This window comes from Macaca mulatta, chromosome X (genome assembly GCF_049350105.2).
Source record: "Macaca mulatta isolate MMU2019108-1 chromosome X, T2T-MMU8v2.0, whole genome shotgun sequence".
Taxonomy (NCBI): domain Eukaryota; kingdom Metazoa; phylum Chordata; class Mammalia; order Primates; family Cercopithecidae; genus Macaca; species Macaca mulatta.
The window spans coordinates 46,943,353-46,967,834 of NC_133426.1; the positions used below are offsets into that span (position 1 = coordinate 46,943,353).

A 24,482-nucleotide genomic window follows, 5' to 3' on the forward strand; every position below is an offset into this window, starting at 1 on the left:
ACTAGAGACTACTACTCAGTAATAAAAAGCAACAAATCATTGAGACATGCAATAAACTTGGGTGCATCTCAAGAAAATTATGCTGAGTGAAGAAAAGCTGATTTCAAAAGGTATGATTCCATTTATGTAATATTCTTGAAATGACAAATTTATAGAGATGGAGAACATGTTAGGGGTTGCCAGAAATTAGAGCAGGAGAAAGCGGTGACTGTGACTACAAAGTGTAGCAGGAGGAATCTTTGTGGTGGAGAAAAAGTTGATTGTGGTGATTACACAAATTTAAAGTGTTAAAATTGCACAGAACTATATACACAGACTCAGAAATCAGTGCATGAAAAATTGATGAAATCTGGAACAGGTCTGTAGATTGTATTAATGTTAATATCTATATTGTATTATAGTTATCTATAACCGTTGGGGGAAACTGGGCGAAGGGTACATGGGACCACTCTGTACATTTTTCTTTTTACAACTTCTGGTGAATCTATAATTATTTTTAAATAAGTATAATAAAGTGAGATAAGTCTGAAAGACTACGAATATTTTAGAACTCACACATTTCCATATTATGGAATATAACTAGATCTTTGACATGGAAAACAGACAAAATACAAAAGAGCCTACATTATTGTTCATCCTAGAAATGTAAATGAAAATAGCCCAGGACGGTAGCTCATGCCTGTAATCCTAGCACTTTGGGAGGCCCAGGCAGGCAGATAGCTTGAGCTTAGGAGTTCAAGACCAGCCTGAGCAACATGGTGAAACTCTTTCTCTACTAAATAAATAAATAAATAAATAAATCGGGCCATGGTGGCATGTGCCTGTAGTCCCAGCTACTTGGGAGGCTGAGGTGGGAGAATCACTTGAGCCTGGGAGGTGGAGGTTGCAGGGAACCAAGAGATCTCGCCACTGCATTCTAGCCTGGGTGACAGGGAGCCAAGAGGTTGCAGTGAGTCAAGATCGAGGCACTGCATTCTGCATTCCAGCCTGGCGACAGAGCGAGACCCTGACTCAAAAAAAAAAAGAAAAAGAAAAAGAAAGAAAGAAAAGGAAAAGAAAAAAGAAAGAGAATGAGTATGAGTTCATCATAGTTGCATATAGTACATTTCCAAACCCAGAGAGGTAAGCCAAAAAGGTTTGTTGCTTAAACATCTATATTAGGATTCAACCAAAGGATCAGAACCAGTAGGAAATTATATATATATACACACACCCACACCCACGGCGCCCAACCCGCCAGAAGAACGCGTGGTGGGAATATATGTATATACACTCCCTGTTCATTCATTTCTTCGAAGCTATTGTCTTAGACGATTGTGGTGGTGGCTAAGTAAATCCAAAACCTGTAGGGCACGCAGTCAGGAAGGGAAGATCAGGAGAAGGCTAGAACCATTGGGCACCGGCCAAAGGTGTCATCCATAGGGGAAATTCTTTCTCTAACGTACTGAGCACCCTCAGCCCTGATTGAAAGGCTTTCCAACTGATTCCTTCAGGCCCACCTAGATTATCCAGGATTATCTCCCTAACTTTAAGTCAACTGATTAGGAGCTTTAATTACATCAGCAAAATACCTCCAGAGCAACACCTGAATTGACATTCTATCAAATAACTGTGGGCTGTAGCCTAACCAGTGGACACATCGAAAAAGCCACACAACATCACAAACCACCTGTGCTGGCAACTGACTAAATGAATTGTTAATAGCCACTTTGGCTTTATTATTACAGGTAATTCAAGCACAAGCGACATAAATCAATAACGGCCGCCGAGTTGATGTATGAGAGTCCCACTTTGGAACTTCAGAGTTGGAAGGGGCCATGAAAAGCTTAGTCCGTATTTCAACACAGCCGAGGCATCCGCACCTCGTCCTCTCTAGCGCTCGGCGGGGCTGGGGCGTCTCGGGCAGTGGCGCACCCAGCTGGACGGGAGGGGAGCCCACCTGGAACGCGGCGCCGCGGGTGGGGGAGCGGCGAGTGGGCGGGGCGTCGAGGCGGCGGGTGGCGACGGCGCCCAGCCCGCCAGAAGAACGCGCGGCGGGCAGACGGCTGGGAGCCGCTCCGGTAGGGCGAGCGCGGCCGGCGGTGGGTGGGAGGAGAGGTTGGGGGAGGAAGGAAAGGGAAGAGGCGGAGCGTGGGAGCGCACAGTGTCAGGAATACAATAGTGCTCCGCGCCGCCTCAGCCGCCGCCGCCGCCCAACCGCCTGCCCAGCGCTGAGGCCTGACGGGCCGGGCGGACGAGGGCCGAGGGCGGGAGCTGAGGCGCGGGGGGCGGCCCCGGCGGGGGGCGGGGGCGAGGAGGGGATTAAGGGGCAGGTGCGAGGGAGGGAAGAGAAGAAAGCGAGCGGTTAGGGGGGCGGTTACCACTCCGACCGGACTCACCCGGCACATTGCCGGGCCGCGGCGTGGAGCCGGGCAGGAGCCGCGAGCCAGCTGCGCGAAGGTAGGCACCGCGGAGGCCGGACCCGGCGCGGGCGAGGTTGGGGGCGTCGCGCCGGGTGGGCGGCGGGAGCGGCGGCCTCCGGGAGTGGAAGCGAGCGGCGCGGAGCGCACAGTCCCGGCCCGGCCTCGCCGCGCTCCGGGTCGCTCCGGTTCCACATCGTGGTCGCCTCCGGCGTCCCCGGCGCCTTGGGGCCGAGAGCGTGTGTGGGCTGAGGTAAAGTGCCTAGTGGCCCCTCTGCCGGCCCGGGCAGTGCTTGGTGGCCCGGGCGGGGGGCGGGGGCGGACGCGCGAGCTTGGCTGCAGCTCCCGGCTACACCGGGCAGGAATTGAGCGCCATAACTGTTGCGGCTCTTTCCTCCGGTGCCCCCTCCTGGCGCCCCCTCCTCCGTCCCTGCCCTTTGCCTGGCTTCGGGGCTGACGGGGCCAGACCCGTGGCGGGAGGACCTGCTCTGTCGACCGCCAGGGGTCGGATGCTCCAGGGAGCGAGGGCGCGCCCTGGCTGTTTAGATGTTGGGGGGCGGAAAGAACCGAGTGCCTGGAGAGGGAAGAACGGGTGGTGCTGGGTGCGGCGAGGCACCCCGGGGAGCTCGGGTGCCCACCCGGCGGGAGCGAGAGCGCGGGCGCCCGGCGGGTCGGCGAACTTTCCCTCCCGCTGGCGGCATTGTTCGAACTGCGGGTCCGTGGCCGCCGAGCGTCGGGCGGTCCCGGGGTGGGAAAATCGTGAGGGCTTTGCTAGTCTTTCGGAGAAATTTTCCCACCGCTGGGCACGGCAAAGTTAACTTTTCTCCAGCTTTCGAGTTCGTTTCATTCCCTCCGCCCCGAGGGCCGTAGTTTGTTTTTGTTTTGTTTTCTTTTTTGGTTTTTTGTTTGTTTAGTTTTTTTAAATAGCCTTCAATCTTTTTCTCCCGCTTTTCAGAGCAGAGCCAGTGCTTCGGTGGAGTCTAGCTTTAAATTGCACAGAGCAGCCTGCGTTTGTTATTTGTGAGGAGTGGGTGGCGGGATCTGGAGTGAGTGACCACAATGGTGGTATGTGGAGGCATGTTTCAAAGTTTTTATCGCTGTGCAGCCCTGGGACATATGTAGCTACTAGGGATTTGGCAAGAAACTTGTTTGGCCGCTTCTCCGACTTTGAGTTGCAAGGAAATCCATGGCCTCAGATGTGCGCGAGTTGTTTTGTGTGTGTGTGTGCCGTGAGGTGCGTTTATCTCTGAAGCTGAGGATGAGATTCCCCCCTCCCGCCCTCTGATTGTGTAAGAAGTCAGAAACCGTGTTGAAGGTGATTCCAGTGGTGGCCTGGAGGGAAAGGCGACCTCATTCCCTGTGTTCAGTCTGATAAAGTGAACTGCTGCTCTCTAAATTTGGGAAGTAATGAAAAATAATTTAGGTAAAAACTGGTTGCACAACGTCTTTGCTTAGTTTAAGCAACCCGCAATCCACTTTCCTAGACCAGTTCTCCTCTTAAATACTTTCCCTTTGGCCACTTCTTGTCAGCCTAGGTCTGGGAGGGGGAAAGAGTAGGGCTGAGAGAAGAGTCGGTCTGAACAAAGCATTGTGTTTTTATTTAGTTTAATACTTCCAAAACATCTGTAGACAATGGGAATGTGGGTCCCGGCCTTCGTACCCTTTGAGTAGTGTGGTTCTTATGCTTTTGTAACATCATGGGATTACTCTTTGGATAAGTGAAAATAGATTTTTTTTTCTTTTTTGTTTAACCTAGAAGTATTCTACCTCCATATCATTTTCTCTTTCATTTAAAGTGAGCTCTGAGCTTAAATACTTGAACTGTAAAAGGATAATACCCTCTCTTCAAGGATTACCTGAGATCTTTGAGAAGTGTTTCAGTGCCCAGCGTGTATTCAACTCTGAATCGATGTTAGCCACCATCATTGCCACCTTTTCTCCAGTTGTGCTCTTCTTTACGCTTTTGTTTGCTAGAGAATAGCTTTTAACCCAATATTGTTGCCTTGCATTTTCTGTCCAGTCAATTCTGGAGTACTCAGGGGTGCAAGGCTGGCTCTAGAATTCACACTTTCTCTCTCCCCCCTTCTCTGAGTCATGTTGCTTGCCCTCAGCAATGCGATGTGAATCTGGTCACAGGTAGAAAAAAGTAGAGAAAGGCTTCCCACTCCTCCCTGAAGTGTTGTGACCCACCTTCAGGCCTGTAGGGGAGATTCCCAGGAGCAGGACAGGTGATGGTGTAGGGCTGGCATCATAGCTAAGAAGTATGGATTGGTGAAAGTTAAAGAGGAAAGGGTGTTGAAGACTTGTAGGTTTTGTATGGTTCTCTCCTTTAATAATGCTTGTCTTTTCCCTCTCTTGTGTTCCACCAACCATAACAACCCATTTTTTTCCCCTAACCTACACAAAGCTGTATCTTCTTTCTGCCCACTGCTTTGAGGTCAGTTTGGAACTAGGCAAGTATTTTGGAGGAGGTGGGGGAGGTAGGAGGCATCAGGTGTTGATGAAGACATGGCGTTAGAGAGCTCTTACAAGCCTTGATCAGAGTTGTAGAGAGCCAGTCCAAAAATGAAGTTGAACATTATCATGGGACATAATGCACCTATCTCCTTGTTGAGCTTACACAAAATAGGAGCTGAGAAGACAGAGGTAATATGCTGTCTTACATTAAGAAAATCTCTCATTGAGGTATAATTTACTATGATCTTGACTTGCCCCACAATATAGGTGAGAAGTGAGTGTTAGGTGACACCTGTCTGGCACTCTCCTAACGTGGGGACACTTTAATGGCTCACAAGTTTCTGTTGTTCCAGTTACATTGGCTGGGAAAGCTGAAGCATTCTGGTTTGCATGGTGGGGAGGATCTAGGATGAATGGATAGAAGTGATAAAAGGATAAATGGTTACTAGCAAGTAAGTGATCATTACAGACCAAATAACTACCACTTTGAGTTTTGTTTTCTGGAATCTTTGTGACTCCCCCATGGTTATTTTTGCCTTGTTCCTGTAGGTTTTTTCATGGACAATAGCAGCAAAGTTCTTACCATTAGAACTGCCTCTGTGCTTTTCTTGGGAGAAAGTAAGAGAAAAAGGGTCTTGGGAAAAACTTGCCTGATTTCATAGCTAGGCTTGTGAAAAGGAAGGTGATAACTCAGAAGGCAACCAACTGAATAAAGGACCTAGTGTGGGAAAATAGTACTGGGGCTTTGACCAATAGGAGACACCTATGAGTTCATCAGTACTTTTCAAGCAGCAAATAATTTAATCTTTGCCACAACCCAGGAACCATGGCTGTGCCCTGCTACCCAAGGAGCTCCTTTTCACTTGGTATTGGCTGCTGGGCAAGGAAACCCGAGCCTAGAATGTGTTTTTTGTTTGTTTGTTTGTTTTTTTGTCTGTTTGTTTTTTTGAGACACATGACAAGAAAATATGACACCAGCATGGCCAATACACTAGACTTTGTGTGTTGAAATCTTCTGGGACACATTCTTCTTTAGATTTTAAAAACTTATTTTGATAATTACAAAATGTTACAAGAATAGTTCAAAGAACTCACTATATTCTCAATTATTAACAGTTTACTCTCATTTGCTTTATCACTTGCTCTTTTTGTTTCTCTTTCCAAACCATTTGTTAGTAATCACTGAGATTTATTATTTGTTCTTTCTTTCAAGCCATTTGTTAGTCATCACTGAGAGATTGGTACTTATCAAGGGCATCCTGTCCTGAACAGTGGCTTAGTTGCAGCCACTGGGTATAGCAGAACAGTGTTGGTGAGGCAGGGTCCCAGAGGTAGAGCAAAGTCTACCTACAGCTATGAAGCACAGTTTGTAAACTCTGTAGACTCTCTAGGGCTAGATATAGAAATCATTATCAATTGTAAAAGTGGTTAAGATAAACCCCACTTTTCTCACCATTCTTGTCAAGTTTGTTCTTAACTATGCCAAACTTTAATATTGTTAATGAAAATTCACTCCACTCCCCAACTTTGTAACAATAATATATTCTCCAAGATTTTCATTTAATTCATTCAGCAAACATATATTGAATACCTTCTGTTTGCTAGGGGTATAAGAGGTGAAAGATAATCATCCCCTTTACAGCTCAACTTCGAGTGGAAAGGAATTAAGTCATCTTCTCACAGTCAGGGGAAAGAGTGCTCTGCTGAAGGGGTTCACAGGGAGTGATGGGAGCACCATCCTGGTTAAGGATCTGAGGAGTAGATCTCTGGAGTCATTTGGGATGGATGTAACTATGAAGATCTATCTTCTCCGAGGCCTGCTCTTAGATGACAAGGTTCGTGAGTTAGGGAAGCCTTTGGTGTCATATACCCAGCACAGGCTGTGAGGTCAGGCCAACTTGGATTCAAATCTTAGCTTTACCACTTGCTCTTGGCCAGTTACTTAACTTCTCTGTGCCTCAATTTCTTTGTCAAACCATATCTCTGAGGGTGGTAGTGAGAATTAATCAATGCTTTGTAAACATTCATTTCATCTTACTCTACAAAAATGCAATATATGGGGAAATTGCCTGAAAAGTAATAGGTATTAAGGTGGGATCCAAGCTGGGGAGGGGGGTGTGTTTCTATTTTTTTCAACAAATAAATATCTAATTGCACTAAGAGCTATGATGGACATTATCATATAGGATAATAACAATAACAGCAGCAATTATTTCTTAAACATTTCCTGTGTGCCGAGTACTGTGCTAAGTGCTTAACTAACAGAGGATCTCTCTCTCTGAGGTGTGAGACTCAGAAAGGTGAAGCAAAGGTAACTTGCCCAAGGTCACGCAGCAAGTATAAGGTAGAATGTCCCTGTGAGGGAGACCAGCATGGTGCCCTGAGCCTTGAGAATGAGCAGGAATAAGCAAGGTAAAAGTTAGAGAGAAGGGATTGCCAGGCAGGGGTAGCAGCAGGTGTTGTGAGGGCACTGAGGTGGGAGAGAGATATGGAAAGGATCCACAGAGGTTTGGCTAGGAACTGGGGTAAGAGAGATGAGGTGGGCAGGGAAAGATTGACAGGGCCTTACAGGACCTCATTAAGGAGCTTGTGTTTTATTCCAAGTACAATGGGAGGTGTTTCTCACTCTCTCTCTCTCTCTCTCTCTCTCTCTCTCTCTCTCTGGAGGTCTCTCTATCTCTCTCTCTAATTGGAGGTCTCTCTCTCTCTCTCTCATATCCAGAGAAGCATATAGCGAGGCCTAAACAAAAATGGTTTAAGAAAGTCATTTCCCCTTCAATGTCCCACCTTGCAATCCAATAGAGGCAATGTCCCCAGACCAAATGTGTAGGTCTTAAACAGTTTTTATTGACTGCCATTAACATGGCTAAAAAGAGTTTCTATGATGCTGGAAGAAGTTGGTCCTTCAGAATGCTTCTAGAAGGAGGTTTAATTAGGCTCATATAGCTGATGCTTTTTAGGCTGCATTAAGGGAGCTCTTTCAGCTCTCACTGATCCCTGTCACATGGGGAAAAAGTAGAATTGAGAGAAAACGTAATTCCTGGAAACCTGAGTTGTTGTTCAGTGTTAGAAATGGAACTGTCGAGTATAAGACTTTGGTTTAAATATATCATGATAAAGATACTTCAGTGACTAAATGGAAATTTTTTTTATGTTTTTTGTTTTTTGCATGTGTGTGCCATCTGTGATGGCAGACAGCACATTTGTTAGAATCTGGGAAGACTTAAGTATTTTTTCAATACTTATATATTTATTTATTCTCATCCAGGTACTGGAAGTTTTTCTGTTTGAAACTATTTCTTATCTACAGAGTAAACCTCACAGGAGGAAAACCAGTGTTCTGTTTCCCTTCCCATAAGTACTAGGCCACAAACATATTTACTTTTAAGTAGCCTGTGTCAATTAGCTTTTTGGGGGAGGGTGGTTAGCTGGTGGCTAGATGATCTGGGATAGCCTTACTCACACATCTGTTGGTTGGCAGGCTGGTTGGTCTAGGAGGCCCTAAGCTGGGATGGTTCATCTCCACTCTATGTGGTCTGCCCTCCTGCTGGCTAGTCTGGACTTACTAACATGGTAGTCTTGAAGTCACAGAGTAGCAACTGAGAGCAAGCACCAGTACACAAGCACTTTTCAAATGTTTGCTGTGTCACATTTGCTATTGTCCCATAAGCTAAAGCATGGAAGTGCTTCTGTGGCCAAGCCCAGAGTCATTGTGGGAGGTGACCATTCAAAGGTGTGGATACAGGGAGATGTGAAAAAATTGGGGGCCATTACTTCAATAATTCATAATAATTAGCAGTGAATGTAAGCTCTTAACCTTTGATAAATCTTATTAAACACCCATTTCTGAATGTAGTGTATTCTAGAGACTAAATAATGTGATTGTGCCATTGGTAACACCTCTTCCACCGAGTGTGGAATGGAGTGATGGTTTTTCTAGGAAGAAGCCGACGGGAGACAGTGTGGTTTTGGACATAGATATTCTTGTGAGTGGCTTAACTGCTTTCTGATCTTGCATGGCTATTATTCAAAGGTGTCCCTAGATTTTCTCAACCTTCCATTCAAGCATTATCACGAAAACCCTAGTGTATTAGACTCTGCTAGGTTTTGTGGTCAAGCAAAAAGACTGTTACTTGGGAACCACGACCACTTAAGAGATGAAAGAAACATTTGCAGTCTTTCCTTGGAACCTTTATGTGATTTATAATTTGTACCTAAGAGAGGAAATCCTTATTTGAGCATTGGTAATAAGGGCAAGGGATTCTCTGTAGATGTGTTTTAATTGGGCAAGATTTAAAAATCTTCCTGTGGTTGCAGTGAAAAATCCAGCATTGCACTGTGAAGTGAGTGGCCAGGAATTACCAATTTGGGGCATCAGCCTTTGACCTTTGCTTGTGAAGATCTCAGAAGTAACACTTTCCACATAACTGAAATAGGCTTTACAACAGCTTGTAGCCTGAAATATATTACATGAAAATGCAACTGGACCCTAGGAAGTATGTGTGGGAAACTATACAAGGCTCATTTTGCGTGTCTTAAGAGATGTACATTCCTCCAGAAAATTGCCTGGTGATAGAATCTTAGCTTTTCTTCTTTCCTCCTAGGATAAAAATTAAAAATTAAAAATCTCTGACATTTTAAAAGTCAGTGACTTGAAAGAGCAGTCAGAATTTATAAACACACACATCATTAGATCCCGCAAACACTTCCAGGAATTTATTCAACAAATATTTGCATATTAATTGGAGTATTGCTTGTAGTAGCAAAAGATTGATAATATCCTAAGGGTCAATCAAGAATATTGAAGACACTGATAGTTTTGGAGCATGCATGACCAAGCAGGTAGAGGGTGAGAGGGAGACGTTTCAGTACATAAACTTTTATGTATGTGTTTTGAATTTTAAGCAATGTGAATATATTTTCTTATTTTAAAAGTTAAATACGTTTTTTTAAAGAGATGATATATAGTGATGTGAACTTCCATAGACTTCTGTCCAAGTTGACCTGATCAGAGCTATTCCTGTTCAAAAAAAATCTAGCCACTTTTTCCCCCTAGAAATGCCTCACAATAGTGTACTTCTGAATTTTAAACTATAATTCTGCCTTTTCCAGAATGTCACATGAGTGGAATCATACAATATATAGCCTTTTTCAATTCTTGCTTTTAGTGGATTCATCCATACTATGTGAATGAATAACCTGTTCCTTTTCATTACTGAATGCTATTCTATTGTATGGATATACCACAGTTTGTTCATTCCCCTGTTGAAGGACAACTTGGTTGTTACCAGTTTCTTGGTAGTTATGAATAGAGCTGTGGTAAACATTAGTGTACAGATAGATCTCTGTGTGGACGTAAGTTTGCGGTTTATTGGGGTAAATACGTAGGAATGGGATTAGTGGATTTTTCTTTGACAGAAGTTACCAAACTATGTTCCAAAGTGGTTCTACCGTTTTATATTCTCTCCTGCCATGAATGTGAAGTATGTATTGAGGTTCATATTCCACATATGGATGTCTAGTTGTCCCAGCACCACTTGTTGAAAAGACTATCCTTTCTCCATTGAATTGCCTTTGCATATGTATCAAAAATCAGTTGGCTATGCTTCTGTGGATCTATTTCTGGGCTCTCTGTTGCATTGATCAATGTAGCTATCATTTCTCCATTAACACACAGTCTTGATTATTATAGCTTTATAATAAGCCTAGAAATCAGATAATATGAGTACTCTGGCTTTTTACAATTTTTCTCTCAGGGTATGCTTAAGTTAATTTTTAAAAAAATTTTTATAGAAACAGGGTCTCACTGTATTGGCCAGGCTGGTCTCAAACTCCTGGTCTTAAGCAGTCCTCCCACCTTGGCCTCCCAAAGTGCTGAGATTACAGGCATGAGCCACTACCTCTGGCCTTTTTTGCTTTTTAAGAGACAGGGTCTTGCTCTATTACCTAGGCTAGAGTGCAGTGGCCCCATCATAGCTCACTGCAGCCTTGAACTCCTGGGCTCAAGTGATCCTCCTGTCTCAGCCTCTTGAGTAGATGGGGCTATGGGCACATGCCACTATGCCCGGCTATTTTAAAATATTTTTTGTGCAGAGATAAGGTCTTGCTATGTTTCCCGGGCTGGTCTTGAACTCCTGCCTCAAGTGATCCTCCTGCTTTGGCCTCCCAAAATGGTGTAATTATAGGTGCGAGCCGCCACACCTGGCCTGGCTTTTTTCTTTTTCAGAATTGTGGTGGTGAGAGAGGACATCCTTAACTTGTTCCAATCTTGGAAAGCATTCCGTCTCTCACCATCAAGTATGATGTTGTAGGATTTTTTTTTTTAAATATACTGTGTTGTGCAGAAAAGAGTTAACATAGCAGGCCTGAGGCTGCTATCTTTAGAAGGCCAATGTGCACGATTGGCCCTTAGCTGGTGTTTGGGAAATTGGCTTTTCAAATGTTTAATAAGACTGTATTCTACCTTCATTTATTCCTTTTCCAATGCTCTTAATTTCTTTATGGTAATCCAGGTTTCCTACCTTGATCACAGTCTTTCTGCTTAAAGAATTCCCTTTAACCTATCTTTTGAGGGCAGATCTGCTGGCAGTAAATTCTGTTTTTGGTTGTTTGAGAAAGTTTTCATTTTTCTTCACTTTTGAAAGGACACTTTCGTGGGTTGACAGGTTTTTTTCCTCTTTCAACATAGTACTCCACCATTGCCTGGCTTACATAGTTTCTGAGAAGAAGGCTGCTGTAATTCTTTTTTTTTTTTTTTTTTTTTTTTTTTAATACCTTAAGTTCTGGGATACATGCACAGAACGTGCAAGTCTGCCACGTAGGTATACACGTGCCATGGTGGCCCGCTGCACCCATCAACCCATTACCCACTTCAGGCACCTCTCCCAATTCTATCCCTCCCCCAGTCGCACACCCCCCCGACAGATCCCAGTGTGTGATGCTCCCCTCCCTGCGTCCATATGTTCCCATTGTTCAACTCTCCCACCCAAGAGTGAGAACATGTGGTGTTTGGCTCTCTGTTCCCACGTTAGTTTGAGGCTGCTGTAATTCTTATCCTTGTTCCTCCATAGTTAATGTGTCATTTTTCCTCTGACTACTTTGAAGGTTTTCTTTTTGTCTTTGGTTTTCAGCAGCTTCAATATGATATGCCTAACTGTGGCTTTTAAAATTTTTTTCATTTTTATCCTGCTTTGTGTTCTCTGAACTTTATTATATCTATGGTTTGTTGTCTGTCACTAATTTTGGAAAGTTCTCAGCCATTATTTCTTCAAATAATTCTTCTATCCTGTTCTTTTTTTTTCTCTCTCTCTCTCTTTCTGGGATTCCAATTACAAGTGTATTATATTGTTTGTTATTACCCTACAGTTCTTGAATGCTCTTCAATATTTTCATTAATTTGTCTCTTTTTAATTTTTATTGACTGATCAATAAGCTTGGTCTTCAAGCTCACTGATTCTTTCCTTGGCTGTGTCAAGTCCACTGTTGAGCCCATTGTTTTTCTTGCTGTTTTTTTTTTTTTTTAATTTCTAGCATTTCCCTTTGATTCATTCTTACAGTTTCTATCTCTTTGCTGAAATTATCTGTCTGGTTTTGCATATTGTCTTTTTTATGTTAGAGTCTTTAAGATATTAATCATAGTTCTTTTAAGTTTTGTTTCTGATAATCTCAACATCTGCATTTACTGAGTCTGGATTTAATAATTCCTTTGTCACTTGGAGTGTTTTCTTGCCTTTTGTTACGCCTCCCAAATATGCCAAAAGCTGAACATGGGCAGTGCTTAGGTTAATATTTGATATGTTTGGAGAAGAACATATTTATGGGGATTTGTGTTAATCTGGTCAGGAGTTGGCCTGTGTTTTTTTGTTTTTGTGTTTTTGCTTTTGAGACAGAGTCTCGCTCTGTCACCCAGGCTGGAGTGCAGTGGCATGATCATACCTCACTGCAGCCTTGACCTCCTGGGCTCAAGCGATCCTCCCATCTCAGGCTCCTAAGTAGTTGGGACTATAGGTGTGCTCCACCATGTCCAGCTAATTTTTAAGATCTTTTGTAGAGATGGGGTTTCACCATGTTGTCCAGACTGGGTCTGGAACTCCTGGGTTCAAGTGCCTTGACCTCTCAAAGTGCTGGGATTACAAGTGTGAGCCACCGTGCCCAGCAAGGGTTGACCTGTTTGATATCGGATTGGTTTTGTTTTGCTGTGGGTACCAGAGATTTCTTTTCTTTTCTCTCTCTCTCTCTTTTTTTTCCTTTTCTCTTTTTTTTTTTTTTTTTTTTTTGTTTGTTTTTTGAGACAGGGTCTTGCTCTGTCACCCAAGCTGGAGTACAGTGACGCGATCATGGCTCACTGCAGCCTCAACCTCTCAACCTTCTGGGCTCAAGCAGTCCTCCAGCCTCAGCCTCCTGAGTATCTGGGACCACAGTGCGTGCTACCATGCCCAGCTAATTTTTAATTTTTTTTTTTTTTTTTTTTTTGTAGGGATGAAGTTTCCCTATGTTGCCCAGTGTGGTCTTGAATTTCTAGGTTCAAGCGATCCTCCTGCCTTGGCCTCCCAGAGTGCTGAGATTACAGGCATGAGCCACTGTGCTCCACCAGGCACCAGAGATTTCTGATTTCTCTAGTGATACATTCATTTTGACTCTTGCTTTGCTTTGGGTTTTTACTCTGTGCTGCTTCCCAAGAGCTATCTTTAACAGCTCTCCCAGTTGTATTCTATTGTTCTTAACCATGGAGCTGGTTTGCCAGGTTGTAATTAGTAGGGGAGGAGGGAGTTCTCTGATGATCTGATTAAACATTACTGAGACAGGTACTAGAGCCTGGGTCTTGAGTGTGTCCTTGGCAAGATTTCCTTTTCCTCCTCCTGGACTGAAGCTTCTTTTTCTTTTTCCCATGTTCCTTTATCCTAGCTGCAGTGGGTATCCACCAGTGTTCCCCAGCCATGGGTTTCATGTCCTTCCCCCTGAAGACTAAGCCTTTTTATTCTGTACTGGGGATAAAGGAATCTGGGTAGGTTTCACAGTGGGTGCTATTTTCCTCAGCCAGCACCATGGTGGGCGCTTTCTCTGAGATTTTTCCCTGATCTTCCCTGTGAGAGCCTGGTGGAATTCCTGTAGGAAAAGCTTGTAAGAGTGTAGCAACCTCTTACAAGCTTCACACTCTGATGCCAGCTCATACTCTGGTCTCCAGTAATTTGTCAGAACTTCTAGTTTGGTCTTCCTACAAGTTTATATGCTCGGATCCTGTGTCTCCCTGCGGGTATGTGTCTTTCCATATATTGAGATTGTGGGATAGTGGTTTGTCCTAGGACCTCAGTTCTGTCATATGTCAAAGAAAAGTAATTGCTTTTCAGTTTGTCTAGCATTTTTCTTGTTGTGAGAATGGAGATGATAGCATCCTAGTGCTTTATATCCAAGCTGAAACCTGAAAGTTTTAATCTGTATAAATGTCTAATGCAGTGCATGGTACATAGAAACTCAGTACAGGTTAGTTTTCCTTTATTTTTATTTTTCTTACTCTCTTGAATTTTATGGTTTTATGGCTAGGGAGCCAGGAATAATTGATTCTAGTTTGGTTTCTCCCTGTTTTAGGCTTAAAAAGCCTCTATCCCACTTAAACATTATATGTTTGTCTTGCTCTCTTCCAAAATTCAATGTATGCCTGTAGTTTTTTAATATGTCATTAGCACTCAGTAATTTGCATCACTCAAAATTAGAGCATGATTTTTTCTATTTAGATTATAGATTTTGTTAGTGACCATGTTTTTGTCATTTTTGTTCTCCACATTGCCAGGTGCCGTTCGCTTCTGCAGACATTTGTTGAGTGCCCACTGTGCTATGAGTGAGGCGCTAGGTATTGAGTAGAATACAAACCTGACTTGGTAAGTGGAATAACCAAGGGGTCCCCAAGGGCAGTGGAAACCCCATGGAGGGAAGGATATTGCAACTTGTACAATATCTCCATTTCAATCTAGAAGGGTTTAATTCTTTTAAGAACTCTATTTTTATACTAATGATACATGAATGCATCCTAGCAAAAAAACTGAAAAATTGTAGAAAGAGCCACGGTTGTCCTTGACATCCTCATCCTATCACATTCTCCTTCCCAGGGTTAATTTTGATTACTATTTCTGTTTTACTATACAAATTGCTATGTGAAATATCATGCCATCTAATAACTTAGTAAAATACTTTTATTTTTAAGGGAATAAGCTCTCAAATTTATTTAACTTTTAAGGAATGCTTATTTAAAGAGATGACTATTATCATTCAGTGGGGATGTGTGGCATGATAATGGTTCTTTGTTTTACTTTATAGTATAGCTATTTTAATTTTTAAATCCTATTGTTAGTGGTCAGTGGAAATGTTGTAGTAAATGGGAAGCACAGAAATTAGTAGTAACTAAAAAGATGACCTATTGGCCGGGCGCGGTGGCTCAGGCCTGTAATTCCAGCACTTTGGGAGGCCGAGGCAGGTGGATCGCAAGGTCAGGAGATTGAGACTATCCTGGCTAACACGGTGAAACCCCATCTCTACTAAAAATACAAAAATAATTAGCCGGGTGTGGTGGCGGGTGCCTGTAGTCCCAGCTACTTGGGAGGCTGAGGCAGGAGAATGGTGTGAACACGGGAGGCAGAGCTTGCAGTGAGCCGAGATCGCTCCACTGCACTCCAGCCTGGGCGACAGAGCAAGACTCTTGTCTCCAAAAAAAAATGACCTATTGACTTTTTTTTTTTTTGAGAGTCAGTGTCTTACTCCATCACCCAGGCTGGAGTGCACTGGCGGTATCATAGCTAACTGCAGCCTCAAACTTCTGGGCTCAAGTAATCTTCCCACCTCAGCTTCCTGAGTAGCTAGGACTACAGGTGTACACCACCACGCCCAGCTAATTTTATTTCTTTTTTTTTTTTTTTTTTAAGAGATGGGACCTTACTGTGTTGCCCAGGCTGGTCTTGAACTCCTGGGCTCAAGTGATCCTCCTGCCTCAGCTTCCCAAAGTGCTGGGATTATAGGCCTGAGGCACTGCACCTGTCCTATTGACTTAAAAAAATTATACAGTAGGATGGACTTTGGGGTTATTTATGGTTCTGTGGATTTTTTTGTTTTTGTTTTTGTTTTTGAAACGGAGTCTTGCTCTGTCGCCCAGGCTGGAGTGCAGTGGCGTGATCTCGGCTCACTGCAAGCTCCGCCTCCTGGGTTCATGCCATTCTCCTACCTCAGCCTCCCATGTAGCTGGGACTACAGGCACCTGCCACCACACCCAGCTAATTTTTTGTATTTTTTAGTAGAGACGGGGTTTCACTGTGTTAACCAGGATGGTCTCGATCTCCTGACCTCGTGATCCACCTGCCTCGGCCTCCCAAAGTGCTGGGATTACAGGCGTGAGCCACCGCGCCTGGTCAATTTTTTTTTTTTTTTTTTTGAGACAGGGTGTCGCTTTGTTGCCCAAGCTGGAGTGTCACAGTGTTGCTTACTGTAGCCTTGAACTCCTGGGCTCAAGCAGTCCTCCTACCTTAGCCTCCTGAGTAGCTAGGTCTACAGGCAGGCATCACCACACCCAGCTAATTTTCTAGTTTTTTTTTTTAGAGACGAGGTCTCACTATATTGCCCAGGCTAGTCTTGAAACTGGGCTCAAGTGATCCTCCCAAAGTGCTGGCATTACAAGCATGAGCCACCACGCCTGACCCGGTTCTGTGGACTTTTAACACATATATAGATCAGTGCAACCACCACCACAATCACGGTGCAGAACAGTTCTATTACCCCAAAAAATTCCTTTATGCTGACTCTTTAGTAATACTCTGTTTCCATCCTAAACTCTGGCAGCCACTGATCTGTGTTCTATCACTACAGTTTTGTTATTTTGAGAATATCACATAAATGGAGTCAAACTGTAATCTTTTGAATCTCATTTTCCTCTCTCAGGGTAATGCTTTTGAGATTCATCCAAGTTGTGTATATCAATGGTTTGTTCCTTTTTATTGCTGAGTCGTATTCCATTGTCCAAATATACCACAGCTTGTTTAATCATTCACCATTGAAGGGCATTTTAGTTGTTTCCAGTTTCTGGTGATTGAGTAGAGCCACTATAAAAATTCATGTACATGTGTTTGTGGGCATATAAGTTTGCATTTCTCTGGGATAAATACCTGGGAGTATGATTGCTAGAACTATACTACCATTCATGGTAAAACTAGTTAGCTAGAGTTTGAATGCTAGAATGGATAGAGCAGCAGAGACCCAAGTTTGAATCCTACTTTTTCTTTTTACTAGCTGTGCAGCCTTGAGTCAGTTTAACCTCTTTGTGCCTCACTTTCCTCATTTGTAAAATGAAGTTAATAACCACTGGTATTGTTGTGTGGAATAAATGACATTAAGGATAAAATGCTGAGCAATGTATGATATACTGAATATATTATTATCTCATGTTTAATAGAACCTTTTTTGTGAGAAACATTCATCTTTGATGAATTAAAACGGATAAATTAAGTAATCTGTAATTGTGGTGTGTTTGGTAGGCAAGCCTTCAAAATATGCTGTCTCTGGGGAAAATTTCAGAAGTCCTCAGTGGCAAAAAAGTTTAGGAACATAGATGTATGAGAGTCTTGTATAACGTCCAAAGGTTGGACCAGATGCCCAGGTTTGGTGGTTTGACTTGCCCTCTCAACATCGAAGAATCATATTCACCAAAAATTGAATACATTGCTATATTTCATGTAAGAAGCTGAAAAAAGTAGCTCAGGATCAGTGAACACTTATTGAGTGCTTGCTATATACTAAGTCTTAAGCTAGACACTCTTCAGTTGCATAAACCTGAGTACTTCCCCACAAAATAGATAATTTGTATAACCACCAAACCTTGTTTTTATACTTTTTTAAAGAAAGCTACCTGTTGAGGACGCTGACAAGGCCTGATTTCTTGGAGCTCCCATGATGTTAGCCATCTATGATTTCTCAATTTTTATCTTAAAACACATCTTTTTACAGGAGCTCTTTTTTTTTTGAGACAGGGTCTCACTTTGTTGCCCATGCTGGAGTGCAGTGGCACAATCTTGGCTCACTGGAACCTCCACCTTCTGGGCTCAAACGATCCTCCTACCTCTGCCTCCCAAGTAGACGAGACTACAGGCACACACCACCATGCCCAGCTAATTTTTGTATTTTTTTGTAGAGATGGGGTTTCACCATATTCCCCAGGCTGGTCTCAAACTCCTGAGCTCAGGAGATCCACCTGCCTTGGCCTCAGAAAGTGCTGGGATTACAGGCGGGAGCCACCACACCTGGCTTAATCTCCCCAGTTTTGAGGAACACATTGAGGTCGGAATTACAGAAATACTCAGCAGGTCTTGCCCTAGAGCACTATACCATTAGAAAATGCAGTGGAGAGCCTTTCTTGCATAACTGCCACATAGTATGGTCTGGCTCAGTCTGAGCAGGCACCAAAGGCAGAGAGGATATGTTTTCCCCTGGAGAATTTTCCCCTATCCTATGAGGTATGCACAGAATACTACCCATTCACCCACCAGGCAGTGAATGAAATTCAGCATTTGTAATAAGGAACCTAAATGTTCTTTTATTGTCTGTTCATCGTTTTGTAATATTTTCACATGGTACAGTCCATCAACTGTGACAGTTCTTTACCTGGGATTTCAGGAGAACTGGGTGAAACAAGAAGTCTTGAGCTCACAATCTTAGAGATGTCATCTCTGGACTGTTTCTGCACTGCCTTCCCTCCCCCGTACCATCAACAGTCCAACACTCATGTTTACCTGGAACCTTTCCTCACAGCTGGGACATCCTTCCCTCTTTGCCCTGCCAATCCTGCCTTGGCCAATTCTTCCAAATTCCTGTAAATTCTATCTCAGCGAGAGATTTTCCACTACCCTCAATTCTACTCTTTTGGATGCCATCCCTTACTACATATTTCCTCATTAAGTCCTGTCTTTTCTTTTTTTTTTTTTTTTTTTTTTTTTTTTTTGAGACGGAGTCTTGCTCTGTCGCCCAGCCCAGGCTGGAGTGCAGTGGCGCGATCTCGGCTCACTGCAAGCTCCGCCTCCCGGGTTCACGCCATTCTCCTGCCTCAGCCTCCCGAGTAGCTGGGACTACAGGCGCCCACAACCGCGCCCGGCTAATTTTTTGTAATTTTTAGTAGAGACGGGGTTTCACCGTGGTCTCGATCTCCTGACCTTGTGATCCGCCCGCCTTGGCCTCCCAAAGTGCTGGGATTACAGGCGTGAGCCACCGCGCCCGGCCAAGTCCTGTCTTTTCTATTCACTTTGGCAACTAATGCCATACTTTCTTACTCTGTGACCTATTTGTATACATGTGACTTGCAGGTATACAGCTAGACAGAGTGATAGAAAACCCTCAGGTTCTCTGCATCTTATCTCCCACAAATACCTGAAGGGGACTTACTGCCTCCTATACAATTAACAAACCAAACATCAATTGTCATTCTGTGTAAAAAAAAAAAAATTACATGTAGCTTGTTCTTATTTGTGTTTTTTGTTTTTTCTTAAAGACAGGATTTCACTCTGTCACCGAGGCTGGAGTGCAGTGGTGCTGTCATAGATAGCTCACTGTAACCTTGAACTCCTGGGCTCAAGCAATTGTTCTACCTTAGCCTCCTAAGTAGCTAGGACTACAGGTGCACACCACCATGCATAGCTAATTAAATGGTGGGTTTTGTTTTGTTTTGTTTTTTGTAGAGACAGGGTGTTACTATATTGTGCAGGCTGGTTTTAAATTCCTGGCCTCAAGTGATTCTCCTGCCTCAGCCTCCCAAAGTGCTGAGATTACAAGTGTGAGCCATCCTGCCCGGCTGCATGTAGCATGATCTAATGGCCATATGCTTCCTGTGGAAAACAATAGTTTGGAAAAGAAATATACATTTTGCAGATTGTCAAAACTGCTGCTTTGCCATGCTACCATTGTGAAAAGTGTGGCTATACAGTCTGCCTGGGTAAAGTATGGCTTCAGAGTATAGACTGCAGACAGCTTTTCCCTGGCTTCATTTTGGTTTCTAGCCTTCCTCATGATTCCTTGCCCCTACTTACAATATTAAAACCAGGAATGTTGTCTTTTCAAATATAGACAAAACTTTGACTATAAACAGCTGTATCCTACTTGTCTCACATGAAACTTATGCAGGAGAGGTGTTTGTGTATCTGTGTGTGATGAGCCTAAATTTAGCTCTCTCTAGAATAACTAACATAAATCCAGAAGAAACTTTTTTTTCTTTCTTTAGTTGGTAGTATGGATTAGAAAAGTTAAGATGCAAGAAGAAGCTTTTTTAGACTTCTAAATAAACTTACCTGAAAGAGCTCCAATTATGCCCCTTAGCCTCTTAAGGATAATCCATATAGACACTTGCCTTTAGGGTAACTGTCTCTAGACTTCCTTCTTCCCATAATCTCTGTGCCACCATATTCCAAGTCTGACTCAACTTCCTTCTGTACTGCTGTCCATAAAGATGCAGACTCAAAAGGCGGCTTCACTATACCCTTGTTTCCCACCCACACCACTAGGCTCCCACTGACCTCTGGCTGTGCGCTGCACGGTAAGTAGTGTGTGTACTCCCTAGAACCTGATATTCAGGGTCCCCCATACCCAATCATAATCTTTCCCATTACCCTTGACTCCTCTCAAATACTTTTCTGTAGCCACTCTATCCAAGCATATATTCACTGGAGTCTAAACATACCATGAGTCATTCTGACCGTCTGCCTCTGCCTGGAGTGTTCTCCACGTTGCTCTGGGTTTGTTCCATCCTGTGTGTTCTTCCCGACCCAGTGAAAAGCTCATCTTTTCACTACAGTGGTTTCTTCCACCTCTGAAGCCCCACAGGACTAAATGTGTTCAACACTCATTTACCCAGATGGGATAGTGTGGTAGAATACTTAATGGCTACAATGTCCTTTCGTCTCTGTGTGTACACGTAGAGTGTGAGTTTGCAGATCCTCCCAACAAGGGGTGGAGTCTGTTTCTCTACTCCTTGAATCTGGGCTATCCTTGTGACTTGCTTTGGTCAGTAAAACATGACACAGGTAACTCCAAATGACTTATGAGCCTAGGTCTCAAGAAGTCTTGTAGCTTCCTTCTTACTCTCCATTCTGAGGCAGTCATGTGAGGAAGCCCCAGCTAACCTGCTGGAGGAAGAGAGATGGTGTGGAGAGGGAGAGAGAGATCCAGTCGTCAACCAGCCGTCAGATATGTGAGTGAAGCCATCTTAGAACATTCAGCCCCAGTTACATTGGCAGATGACTGTCACCATATGAGGGACCACAGAAAAGACCAGCAGAACAACCACCTAGCTGATTCTAGCCCAAATTGCTAATCCACAGAATTGTGAGCTAATAAAATGGTTATTATTTTAAGCTACTAAGTTTTGGGGTGAATTACATAGCAATAAATAACTGAAAGGGCAGGGTTTGTACTGCTATATCCCCAGGGCTTAGAGGGCATGACCCAAGGCAGGTTTTCAGTAAAAGACTGTTGTGGATTACTGTCATTGTGGTGTCACTCCTCTCTTTGCTTAATAGACAACCAAACTTCCCAGTCCTCTTGGCTCTCACAAAAATTCAAAGCTTGACTTCAACGCATTCTTCCAGAATAGGACCTTGTAGTTCTTCTTTGCTCCACTGCGCCAGCATCCGTCCTTTTGCCCCCATCACAGCCCTATGACAGACAGTTCATTACACCCCACCTCAGCTCTATGTTGCATCCCTCCTACTTACCCTCATTCTCTAACCCTGTGAAGTCAATCCACTGACCACCTCAGTGCCATAAAGCTCTTCTCAACTTCCCAGCCCTCCATCCATACCCTGAACCCTCACTACCTGAATCACATGTGCTTATAGTTAGGAGGAACCTTAGAAATTGAGACAGCCCCTTCTAGTTATGAATGAGGAAAGGAAGGCACAGGTAAGAAATAATAATAAATGGCTTATTCAAAGTCACATGATGGCAATGTCAAGACTAGAGCCCGCATCTCACACAGATGATTACCTAGTGGATTGCCTGTGTTTTCTTGCATCTCGTGCTTGGTTCATGTGTAAAACCGTGCCTTTAATGATTAAACTGGGGGAATTCTTTGGAGGCAGGCATAATACCTTTTTCTTATGCCTTTTCTCATTCCCTGGCATATCTCCACTTAAAGACTAACCAGTGACTACTAGACACATCAGTAGTCAGTAAATACCTGTTGATTAATTGACATTTTAAAAACAATTATGCATGGAACTTTTTAATATATTGTTTGTGATAGTAATTACAATAGTATACTTTTGTCAGAACTTTAACTGAACATTTAAAAGGATAAATTACAGTGTATGTAAATTTTTTTCTTTCTTTCTTTCTTTGTTTTTTTTTTTGGAGACAGAGTCTCACTCTTGTTGCCCAGGCTAGAATGCAATGGTGCGATCTCAGCTCACTGCAACCTCCGCCTCCTGGGTTCAAGCGATTCTCCTGCCTCAGCCTCCTGAGTAGCTGGGATTACAGGTGTCTGCCACCCATGCCCAGCTAATTTTTTGTATTTTTAGTAGAGACGGGGTTTCACTATGTTGGCCAGGCTGGTCTTGAACTCCTGACCTCAGGTGATCCACCTGCCTCGGCCTCCCAAAATGCTGGGATTACAGGCATGAACCACCACGCCCAGCCTATATAAATTTTTTAAATTAAAGATTTTGTCATCAAAGCAATTATGCTGAAGAAATCCATTTATTTAATAAATGTGGCTCAATATATAGGTAACATGTTACTATGTGAAAAGAAGTTTGGCCCTTTGAAAATAAACTTGCATATAATAGGCACTCAATGTTAGTTTCTTTCTTCCTTGTATACCAGTGCTTCATGATCACCTGTCAAGACTGCTAAATAAAGCATTCTTGTACTAGAAGATAGCTGGATCTAATCTGACTTCTAAGATTCTATGATTTGTTTAAAAGGTAAATAAATGACTGTCTTGAAATGCCTGTGTAAAGTAAAAATACATAAGCACTACAACACTGTTCTAAAAGGTGGCCCCCTAGTACCTTAATTTTACTTGCAAAGGCTTAGTTACAAAATAAACCATTAGCCCTCTGTTAATAGAAATTACTTAAGACTTAAAGCAAAAGAATGTCTGAATATCCTTTCAGTGTCATACTGGAGCATTGGCTGACGGGCCTACCCAATAATTATTTAGTTCTCTAGGGGATTGCGTCTTAGTTTGGCTCACTGTTCACTAATGATTAGAGTTGAGACCTTTTCAAGCAGCATGTTAACTTATAGATTTTTTCCTGGGAGAGATGTAAAATTTTCTGTTTGGTAGAAGAAATTATCGTAAAGACTACAGATGAACTTTCCTATAGGGCATAACCACTTTTCTGTCTAATTTAGCAATTTTATTCGAGCATTCTTTCAAGGCCTATATATACCAAGTCTCTCAAATATTCTTTGAATAAGCTTTAAATCCTGTTAGTTCCCTAATAAGTTAAATGTCTTTGACATGTGTTCAGTCTACATTTGTATGAGTCATGTTTTTAATTTTGAAAATTATATTTCAACACCCAAACATTCTACAACATTGCCTGTGGGTCATGACCCATCCTGTACAGAGTCCCTGAAACCCATTACTGACTGTTGGTTTTGATGCTGTACCAGCACCTTGAAATACCTTTGTGATCATGCTAGTACCTGAAGAGGTCTTCACAGGAATAATTTTGGATACCTCTGCAGGTACTCAAGAACACTGCAGAAAGACTTTCTGGGACTTCTCTCACAAAATGGGAAACTAATGTTCCTTCCTATCATGTTACTGTTCTAAGCTGAGAGGATGACATTAAGAGCCTTTGTTTTAGGAGATCCATGGCAAGCAGACTCACACACAGGGTCTTTCTTGTTAAACACTATTTCTATAATCTGCCTTTCCTAGTAATTGCCATAAAATAACTATATCGTAGCAATAAAAATGGATAAACTATCAGCTGACTCAAAAATCTAATAGTTTTGGCAAGATACACTATAGCTCATGTATATCCTTTTTTTCTCTAACAGATTTTAATACTTTTCATACTACTGAACAGCATAATCAAATCAACAAATTCAGCTAATGGCCATTTTGTTATGGACACTGTGCTTGGCCCTGCACATCCCCATGTTCCCACTCCCCTTTGTCAAAAAGTAGCTCCACTGGTTCTTAATGTCAATCACTGATTTGCAGTTGTCCAGAATAAAAACGGAGAGCAGAGCCCAAACGGAGGGTTGCAGTCTGCCTTGTCATTACCCAAAGAACTAAAAATGGAGTCATGCAAAAGAGTGGAACTCCTTCACATTAACAAAAGCTTAGTTATGTACAGTACAAGACCACTGAATATTAAATACACACAAATTTGAAATGTGCGGAGAACCAAGAAGAACAGGTTAAAACATGGTTCACTAATTCTGGTATTTATAAGTATTCTGAGTCAGCTTGACAACTTTATTGAAAGAAGCATGAAACATCTTACAATAAAAATTCAAACTGAGAAGTAATCCAGGTATAATTCCCATTCATACAAAAGGATCAAAGTGCCAACTTCGTATGCAGTATAGGGAATCCTCTGCAGAGGAAGTCTGAACCAAATTTTAAAATACCAGGGAGGGTGAAGTGGA

General features: G+C 42.9%; 1 protein-coding gene across 4 annotated transcripts in view; it reads left to right on the top strand.

The window, feature by feature from the left end:
- The first annotated feature begins 1,961 nt into the window (after positions 1–1,961).
- The window catches only part of JADE3 (jade family PHD finger 3), a 150,655-nt gene continuing 128,134 nt past the window's right edge, over positions 1,962–24,482 (top strand). Inside the window, exons 1-2 of one of the 4 annotated variants that reach the window (XM_077988567.1) lie at positions 1,976–2,060; positions 14,644–14,731. The gene's annotated coding sequence lies outside the window, so the exon portion shown is untranslated. Of the gene's footprint in view, positions 2,061–2,140; positions 2,440–14,643; positions 14,732–24,482 lie in introns of those variants that run through there. The other 3 variants (XM_028842510.2, XM_001100171.5, XM_002806209.4) reach the window with 3 other exon arrangements.